The sequence below is a fragment of the Sorex araneus genome, chromosome 4, assembly GCF_027595985.1.
Source record: "Sorex araneus isolate mSorAra2 chromosome 4, mSorAra2.pri, whole genome shotgun sequence".
Taxonomy (NCBI): domain Eukaryota; kingdom Metazoa; phylum Chordata; class Mammalia; order Eulipotyphla; family Soricidae; genus Sorex; species Sorex araneus.
In genome coordinates this window covers 94147340-94157992 of record NC_073305.1, presented here as the reverse complement: position 1 = coordinate 94157992, position 10653 = coordinate 94147340, and the positions used below count along the sequence as shown (strand labels likewise).

General features: G+C 36.7%; 1 pseudogene; it reads left to right on the top strand.

The window, feature by feature from the left end:
- Positions 1-818: 818 nt before the first annotated feature.
- On the top strand, positions 819-2333 carry LOC101549713 (KAT8 regulatory NSL complex subunit 2-like; annotated as a pseudogene).
- Positions 2334-10653: the final 8320 nt, after the last annotated feature.

Here is a 10653-nt window from a genome sequence, read left to right as displayed (position 1 = left end):
ATAACTCCTCCTGTTCCCCAGGAAGGTTTCATACTTTAAAAAAGTTTTTCCAATTGTACCTGTCTATTCCACATTGCATAGCTTTGTTTGTTTTTCTTTGCAATACCAGGCTTCTGACTTTGTCCCTATTTTGGTATTTCAGATGGGTTTCTATAATGACTCAAGTGGGGTTTTTGTTTGTTTGTTTTAAGGTGGTCTCCTAAGCAGTGCATAGAAAGCTGGGGCGCTAAATGGTGATTCTCAGGAAATTAGGCAGGTATTTGATCCGAGAATGTCCTACTGCTCAATTGTGTGGGGGAATACCCATGCCAACACACTCCGCGGTGCACCAGGACCTTCAAACTTACCCCGTTTTGTGTTCAGGAACCCCTGCGGTTGCATCCTAGGCATGCACCCTAATTAGTTTACTAAAACTAACTCACGGCCCCTTAATTCAAGTTTTAATGTAGATTTTTCAGGAATCCCAGAGGCTATAGACTCAGATTCTGGAATTTAGCAACTTTGGCCCCACCTAGAATATATTTAAAATAAATTATATATATATACATATATATAATTCACAGTAAAATATTAAATACAAGAAGACAAGCGACATGGCGTAGCGGCAGACGTAAGATGGCTCTTCGCCTTTGCAGTTAGGCTGCTGCTTCGCCCTTCCTGCCCCTTTGGAAACCGCTGCACTGCCTCAATTGGCGTCGGGGTCGCTCTCCTCCAATATATTCCTAGGTGGCAGATTTTCCGGTACTCAGTGACTCAGGAAAAAATGGCACTTGCACGGGCCACCGAGGACTGGAGTGGCCCACGTGTGAGGTTCTGGTATGAACAGGATCCGGATCCACGTCCTGCTGACCAATCGGGGGAGAGTCACCCCAGTGCCCAGGCCCCAGGAGCCGCTGTCTTGCTCGTTTACACATTGCCCATGCTCGTAGCCCCGTCAGGAGGGGCAGGAGTGCTGCATTAAGCATATTCTTGAAGACAGGAATGCACTCTTTAAGCAGTGTAGTTACATATTGACGAAGAATGGAAAACGATGTCCCAGTGCAGCCCCGAAGCCCGAGAAGAAAGATGCGTTGTCCTTCTGCGCTGAACATGCTCGGAGGAACGCCTTGGCACTTCATGCTCAGATGAAGAAGACTAATCCACTAATCCAGGGCCCATGGGTGAAACGCTCTTGTGCTGAGTTCATATGCTAAGACAGAGCTGGGATCTCAGACTCCAGAAAGTAGTCGTAGCGAAGCAAGCCGAATTTTGATGAAGATAGCTGGAGAGATGGGGAGCAGGAGCACATTACTGTGGATCAGATATGGAGAGGTGATCCTGACAGTGAAGCTGATAGCATAGACAGTGATCAAGAAGATCCGCTAAAACATGCAGGTGTCTACACAGCAGAAGTGGCCCTAATTATGTGGGGGAAGCTTATTCGTTTGCAGTCCTTATATATTGACCAGTTTAAACGACTTCAGCATCTGCTCAAAGAGAAGAAACGATGTTACTTATATAATCGCAAAGTACGACATGAAGCTCTAGGTAGTTTCTCCTGACTGGTCCAGAAGGACTTTCGGCCAAAGAACGAGAGAACCTGAAGTGATTCGAGTGTTTTCGATGTTATTGTCAGTGCTACAGAGCAGAAGCTTTATTACATAGGCAGCTGAAGGAACGCAGAATGCTGGCCACAGATGGTGCTTCCCAGCAGGCCTATACCACTCGTTCCAGCCAGAGGTCCTTGGCCTTTGTGGATGATGTTCGTTCATCGTCCCAATCAGTCTCTTCCAATAACCAGACATTGCTTTACCCATATTTGTCAGGATATGAATCCGGTTCTCTTTAAATGCTGCCAGGCATCTGAAGAGGTACCCTGGAACAAACTAGTTCCTGGAAGCCTCTCTGAGGATCCTTGCTGTCTACTGCATTTCCAGTTGCCTCCTCAGATGTATAAGCCCAAGCAGGTACTGTCTGTGTCAGACTATATGGATGCTGGCCCCATGGATCTGTACTTGAGTGCTGCTGAGCTTCAGCACACTGAGGGTTTACCTCTGGAGCTCAGTGATGACTTGGATGTTGTAGGTGATGTCATGCAGAAGGAGGCTTCACCCTTGCTATTTGATCCTTCACTAAACCTTGATGATCATTCAGTCAAAGACATTGCTGTTGCTCCAATGGATATTTTGGACCTGGTGCACATGACTGGAGACAGATGTAGATCTAAGAGTTCTGAGGAAGGCTTTGTGTCATTGGCTCAAAGTGGAGTTGTCACTACAAATGGAAAACCAGAATTTAACTTCTGTCAGCTGATAGTTTGTTTTGGGGGACCATTTGGCTTTGAAGGAAATTAATGCCCCGTTCTTTAAACAAGTGTTTCTGGCCCTTTGACTAGTCAACAGCTCAGACCATGTGTTTCTTCTGAGCTATTGAACACTTTAGTCAAACATAAAATCAGATCTTGGGGAAGGAGACCAATAGTGTCTAAAAGTTTGGGTGTCTTATTCTGGGCATGAAAAAGATGATTCTACAGAGAAGTTTTTGTTACAAGACTTGGAAAATTGGAGGAGAAATCCATGAAGGTGGTTAGTTGGGAACTGTACCCTTGGATGTTGAATCAATGGTCATCTCTTTCTAACGGACTACGTATCACCCTTTCCTTATTTCTCACATAATTGGGTGATTGGAACCCCCTTCCTCAAATTAACTCTGACTTGTAAACCTCTGAGAAAATAGCCCATAGGACTGGGCCATCTACTTAGCCTTCCAAGTTGTTTCTGATCTCTGAACATATCTTTAGTGGCTATCTTATGTAAGATAGAATTAAAAGAAAAAGTTACTTTTTTCTTTTCTTTTCTATAAATATAGTTTATATTCAATATTATGAAAATATAAAAAATATAAAATACAAGACATGATATTCATCCAAAAATTATAGTAAGAAAACTTGATCAATTTAACTAACTCAAAATAAGTTGCATTATTTATTGAAATTATACACATGCATTTATTTTCTGATAGAATAATTCAAAATGAGCTTAATTTTTTATCTCATGATGCTTAATTATTAAAATTAAAATTAATTATGGTGTCAATGATAGTATTTAATTGGAGACATATTTGGTTGTTTGTGATATTTAACTTTGTAAAAAAAATGACTAAAATTAAGGTATTTATCTCTCTGGAAAAACCTGTCTTCTTTTGCTTAATATGTTTATTTTTTCCTCTTTTAACTCTCATAATTCATAAATAAACGATTTCAGTTTAAAACATAAAAGAGGGGGGCTGGAGTAATAGCACAGCAGGGAGGGCGTTTGCCTTACATGAGGCCGACCCGGGTTCGATTCCCAGCATCCCATATGGTCCCCTGAGCACCGCCAGGGATAATTCCTGAGTGCATGAGCCAGGAGTAACCCCTGAGCATTGCCGGGTGTGATCCAAAAAAAAAAGCAAAAAAAAAAAAACATAAAAGAGGTAGCAGGAGTTAAGTAAAAATTCAGAATCAAACTATGCATGTAGGTTGCGGCTGGAGAGACAGTGTAGTAGGCATAAGACCTACCCAGGTTTAATACCTGTAGTCTATATGGGCCTCTGGGCCTCTGAGAACTGCCAAGAATGATCCCCCCAATCGCAAAGCCTGGAGTAAGTCCTAAGCACCTCTTGGTATAGCCCCCAAATAATCAAACTAAAACCATGACAGATGTAAGGACCATCTTTATGGGAGCATAATGAAATACCAGACACAGGATAGAGGCGAGAAAAAATGGATAGCATGAGTGCTTGGGGACAGAGAGATAGTACTGTATGTAAGGCACTTGCCTTGTATGTAGTCAAATTGGGTCCCCCCTTCTGCATATGCTGACCTGAACACCACCAGAGCACGGAGCCAGAAGTAAGCCCTAATCACAATAGCGTATAGACAAAAACTCACCCAATCGATAAATAAATAAGAGAGTTGATGCTTGGGAAAATTAAAGTAAGAGTGGAAATAGAGATTTTAGAAAACTAAGCTAAAGAAGATAAAAGTGCAGGTCTAAAATTTCTATAAAACACAATTTTACGTTATATAATATAGGCCCATGATTTGTCAACAAGTGAATTTTATCGGCCTCTTCAAGGGTGCTAGTAGATTTAATAGTCAAATTATAAAGATATACTTGAATCTTCAAATAATTCTTATTATCTTGTAGTTTACACTCTTATTATTTTGTAATTTATAATCAATGGTAATGATCCACATTTTCTGTCCTTATTAACATATTTTATTTTAATAGTTTGAATATAGCTTTTTTTTTTTTTTTTTTTTGCTTTTTGGGTCACACCCAGCGATGCTCAGGGGTTACTCCTGGCTTTGCCCTCAGGAATTACTCCTGGCGGTGCTCGGGGGACCATATGGGATGCCGGGGATTGAACCCGGGTCGGCCGCGTGCAAGGCAAACGCCCTACCCGCTGTGCTATCGCTCCGGCCCGAATATAGCTTTTTTTATTAAAATGAGTGTATTCAATATTGCAACTTTCATACCCAGGACTTTGAAATACATTTCCTTACCCTCACAGAAAAGAATTTCAATAGGAGACCAACAATGAAGTAAAACACGTTTATTGAGTTTCAGTAGAGAGCAGGAAGGAGATGTGTAGGTACAGGATGAAGGGACAACACAGGCTTTTCAACAATGGAGAAAAACCCAAAGTAGCATTTGGAGGAAGGTTAAATATGGATATTTTCTATAACCACATTTGGTCCAAATTCTTTACACATGGACAAGTGGGAGTCAGTGGGACTTTTCCTGAGGAGAATGCTTGAATGCTTGGACTTCTGGTGGTTCATTTTTTTTTTCTTTTTGGCTCACACCCGGCCATGCTTGGGGTTACTCCTGGCTCTGCACTCAGGATATAGCCCCTGACGGTGCTCAGGAGACCATATGGGATGCTGGGAATCAAACTTGAATCGGCCATATGCAAGGCAAATGCCCTACCCACCATGCTATTGCTCCAGCCCCTGGTGGTTCATTCTTGAGTTGTTATTGCAGTATTTTTCCATGCAGTCCTGGTACCTCTTCAGTAAGGGCTCCATTTATCCCTGGTTAGGCCTGGATTTCTACCAGAGGTTCGACAGACTCCTGAGATGGGTTATTTGCATCAAAGGCCTCTAGACCTTCAGGCTTTTTTAATCAATTAATTACATATATATGTATATATACATTAGGAAAGGAGAGAGAATGTATAAGCTGCAACTGTAATCAAATAGAGAAAAATCAAAAAGGATGGTTAATATGTAGCTGATATCATCAGATAATGCATTTTGTGTGTGGCCAGTTAAAAATCTTTATATTCAGAACATAAGCTTAGGCTTAGTTACCAATTGCTGACTCATTACTTTATAAAGAAGTGAATTCTCTTCTTTTTTTAAGTAATAACTGAGATTTAGGAAGTTAAATGTTCATGTGATGCCTATGCAAATGGGAGCATCTATAGTGACCTTCACAACTCCTTCAGTCGGTGTCAATATAAATTTCAAGGGAGCTAAAATGCTAAACAGAATGAAGATACTTGATGATTTATTTGAAGTAAAAGTAGCACATTTTATAATATATAATTCATATCAAAGGAAATACATAGTAATTTTTCCAGGAGAACATTTGAATATATACTTTTGACATAGATTGATTTGTTACATTTTCATAGCACAGAAATAGAGGTATGTTTGAATATATATTTTGCCATTGTAAATGACCTATTTTACACTCACATGTCTTTAAATTACGTTACACTTATATTTAAAAAATTGTGATATTTATTATGTTATGTAAAGATGCTTCTTCCTGATTGATATAGTGTTGTTTCTTATTGCTTTTGTTTCTCTTGTCAGTGGACTTAAGTCTCTAAACACAGCTCTGATGTTGAAGTCCTACAGTGTAGCTGTCCCTGATTAATATTTAAGTAGGTTTGTTCTCCAAAATCCCTTCCTTAAAATTCATTTTATATGAAGAATAAAATAAACTTTTATATTTACCAGTAATTTTTGTTTGATGTTGTCTTTATGATTGCAGTATATATATGTATATGCATATACATATATATATTTGACTGGATCGTAGGGCATTTGCCTTGCACATTGGCTGACCAGGGTTTGATTCCTTCACCTCTCTCAGAAAGCCCAGCAAGCTACCAAGAGTATCTGGCCACATGGCAGAGCCTGGCAAGCTATCTGTGGCATATTTGATATGCCAAAATCAGTAACAATAAGTCTCACAGTAGAGACGTTACTAGTGCCCATTTGAGCAAATTGATGAGCAATGGGATGACAGTGATACATACATATATATATACATATTATCATGGTATCTATATATAGTGCTAATATTCCATCTTATATTACAATTTGTATTCCTTTTATCTGTGAAATAAATATTCATGTTTTACTAGTACTCCAATACTATTTTTTAAAGTAGTAATGAATGTGAAATCCTTGTCTTATTCCAGATCTCAACATAAAATCTTTTCATTTTTCGCATTAAATATAAATAAAAGAAACTTCCACAAAGTATAAGAAAGCAATCTTGTACTTGGTAGAATGTATGTATATGTTCACTACTCAAATATACAAAAACACACCACCACTACCACTGCCATATAGAATATTATTCTGTTATTTAAAAGTGAAATTGTTGGGATTAAAGTGATAGCAGAACCAGTAGGGCATTTGCCTTGCACCAAGCCAAACTAGGTTTGATTCCTAGCATCCCATATGGTTCCCTGAGCATTGCCAGGAGTGATTTCTAAGTGTGAAGCCAGGAGTAACCCTTGAGCATCACCAGGTGTGACCCAAAAAACAAAAATAAATAAATAAAAATAATAAATAAATAAATAAAAGTGAAATTGTAATTCAAAAGATAAAATTGGTCCTTATGGTGGGCAAAAATTAGATGAAATTTAAGCTGTTTTTTATTGTCTTCAAATTACTAATAGAGAAGTGAAAGAAAATTACTACTTGGTTTTAGTCACTTATGTAATATGAATAATCAAATAAAATAAACAAAAATTAAGAAAAGTTAATCTATCTACTTTGCTAAAATTATTTTGTTAACCAGAAGGATAGGAGTTAGACGATAGGAGGAAAGAGTTTAGGGGCATTTTGGTGATAGAATCACACTGGTACTTTTATGATGGTGCGGTGTGTCTTATATATATGTATGCAGAAGTGTAAAGATATATATACCACTTATATTCAGTAGTATTAAAAATCAATGCTAATGTAACAGAAATGAATACATCTTATGATATTTGCACATTAACATTTTTCTGTTCATGTGCTAGCTCTTTTAGTGCTTTCGATAAGTATATACTACTTTGCGGGGCATACTCAGCAATGTTCAGAGATTACTAGGGTGTCTGCACTCAGGAATCATTCCTGGTGAAGAAGGGAGACTGTATAGGTTCCATGGATTGAACCTGGCTAATCATGTACAAGATAAAGCCTTGCCTGTAGTACTATCTTTCTGTCCACATCCGTTACTTACTTTTATAAACAGCTATCTATGTTATTAAGTAGAATTTACATTCGAAGTTAAATAGTAGGCAGAACTTGGTTTACCATGTTTTAAAAAGTGCAGCAAGATTTTTGCTTCTTTATATGAAAGCAAATACTTCAAAACTGTTACCATTCTAACTCATATGTTACTCATAATATGCCTCCCCCAAATTGCTCCTAACTCTGCATAGATATAAATAGTTTTAGCATAAACATGTTGCATTCACGTTAAGCAATAAAAAAGTCAAATTTATTTTGGAAATCAATGTGACATCTGTTTTTTCCTATTAAACCTAAAAACACTTGTGTAATGTGATTAACCTTAACATTGATCTTTAGAAAACATATGGCCACTCATAAAACTTATTGTACTATTTATCATCAGCAAAAAGCCAAAGTTATTTTCTAAAGTTTTTGCAGAGTACAAAAAATAGATATTCTGAAGTAGAATTTGAGCTAATTGTTTATATGTGCTATAGAAAATTTGTTTTACATTTTACCTAAAGGCTTATACCAATTTTGGTATATCTCCAACTAAAAGAAACAAATCAAGTTGTAAAATATGCATTTCTTTCTCAAAGTTTATCCATAAGAAACAATGTCAATGAATACTTTATAGGTCTAAAAAGAGCAATCATCAATTCTGAATATTAATTTTGATTGTTGTTCTATCCTCAGCTTAACTTGATGTTTTAATATATTTTTACATAATACGTTATTTTGTTAGTGATTGTGCAAATTTAGTTTTCTATACTCTTTCCAAATACATGTTTGTTATATTAGTTTTTCTCCAGTTCAGCTTTATACCAACATCTAAGAGAAAATTGTTGAACAATAATAAGAGCACATCCATTCATTTAATTTGCGAATGCATGTGTCATGTATCAGTGTCAAAATTTCTATTCTTATTGAAAACTGTCAAAAAATAGCTCTCATAAATCTTAAAATTCATTTGTGTCCACTCAGGTCATGGTTTTCAACATATTGCAGGTTTATGAACAATTCAAGTGATATCAAATTGAAAGGTCAGTTTTAACAACATAAGTGCTAGATGGGGCATTAATAAAAGTCAAAATCTGTCAATATATGACACATGTTGTGGAGTACATACTTTCAATTTGCAGCACCTGTGTTTGATTCTGGGTACTGCGTGCCATGTTCTCTTTTCCAATCATGGTGGGTGCTTCATTGGTTGTCAAATATATCAAGAAGAATTATTCCACCAATAATTTTTTAAAAGTACTGAAGAAAAAGTTAAAATACATACTGACATCTAATAGTTCCTGGACTTTCTCTTTTTATTTTTCTATCAAACTTCTTTGTGAAAATAGTCAGAAGAAACATAATTTATCATCCTACTTCTGTAACACTTACCTCTACTGAGCTCATGTTTAAATTCAAATGTCTCTCTACCCTTGACTTTTTTTGGTAAATAACATTTGACAAATGGGCCTTGTAAGAAACATTTAGCACTGGGATACTTATACTGGGATGTTATTGATTCACAAGTATTTCTTTTCTGTATCATTATAATTTCCCCTTAGTGTAACATTTAATTCATATCACTCTATGATCTGAAGCATCTATTCCTCCTCTATACTATAAAGGGAGAAATATATTAATCCACTCTAAACAAACTCTGAGTGCATACCAATTCACAGGAGAATATTCTGCATTAAGTAACGTTTTAACAAGGTGTTGCAGTTCTTAGTAAGTTGAATAAATGGATTCTGACACTAATATATGAGCTAGCCTTATCATGAGATTATTCTCAAACATCTTCTCTAAAGAACTTAAAACCAGAGCAAATTTAAGAATTTTACCAAGGTAGCTGCTTGTATTAAAAAAACTTTTTTTTTACAAAATGAAAAGATGTGAAATGAGTGCACATGTATGTGTTTTACATCCCTGCAAGAATGTAGCCACCTGCATTGACCAACTTGCTAATTACTCCTGCCAATGTGTGGGTCCATTGAAAGGTAATGAACACCAAGGGAGAAGCATAATTAACTTTAAAAAGCATTTCTGTCTTCTGTCTGAGCTCATTTTAGTCTGCCAGCAACATTATTAGTCCTTCATTTTCTTAAAGTCAGCGTTTAAACTGACCGACCAATTATCCCTTTGGCAAAAACTAGAGTGAAATGAGCTTTGTTTATACATTCACTAAAGTTGAGTTTCTTATTTTTCCATTTGTAATGTCATGATTACAACCAAATGATATAGTGAAAAAGAATAGAGAGACACACACTAGTCTGAAGCTACAGAAGGGTGCTTGTCTTGCACATAGCCAATCTGGGTTTGATCCTGGCACTTCATATTGTCCCCTGAGCTCTATCAGGAGTGATCCCTGAACACAGATCCAAGGGTGAGTCCTGAGCACAGCTGGAGTGACCCAAAGAACCCAAGAAACAAAAATGAAAAATATATTATCCAATACATTATATTTGTCAAAAACAACAATAAGTCTCTCAATGAAAGACGTTACTGGTGCCTGCTCGAACAAATCGATGAGCAACAGGATGACAGTGACAGATTATATTTGTATTTTTGTTTCCTACTGAAACTTGGTTTTATTTGTTCTGAAATTTATATTTTCTTTAATTTATGAATATACCTATGTTGCACTAACATATAATTCATTAATAGATTCTTTTAACTTAATTTCAACCTGGGTCATACTTCCTTATCTTCTTGGTTTCTGAGCAGAAAATTGAAAATACAAAGCAGCAAAGAAAGAGGAGCAAGTAAGAAGCAGAATAGAAGTGACCTAAGGACTGTTGTGAAGGGTTGTTACAATTTGTTGGTGGTGCAGATTTAGTGACTATGTATAATAAAGCATAATTAATCAGTAATCACATTACCTAAATACAATATAAATAAATTATGTCCAAGAACACATTTCCTCAGTTTAATAAAAAAAAAAAACCAGAAAACCCCAAGCAAAGGCAATTATGCAGCATATCTATTATTCTTTAGAACTCTCAAGGTTATCAAAGCCAGGAAATTATGAGTAAGTTTCCAAGTTAAGAAATTACAGTGATTTATAAAGAATTGACTGCCCTGGAGACGAGATTCTGAGCGGCCACTCACAAACAGCTCCTCCGCTCCTAACTGACCATGATCCCAGAGGCACACAAACCAAT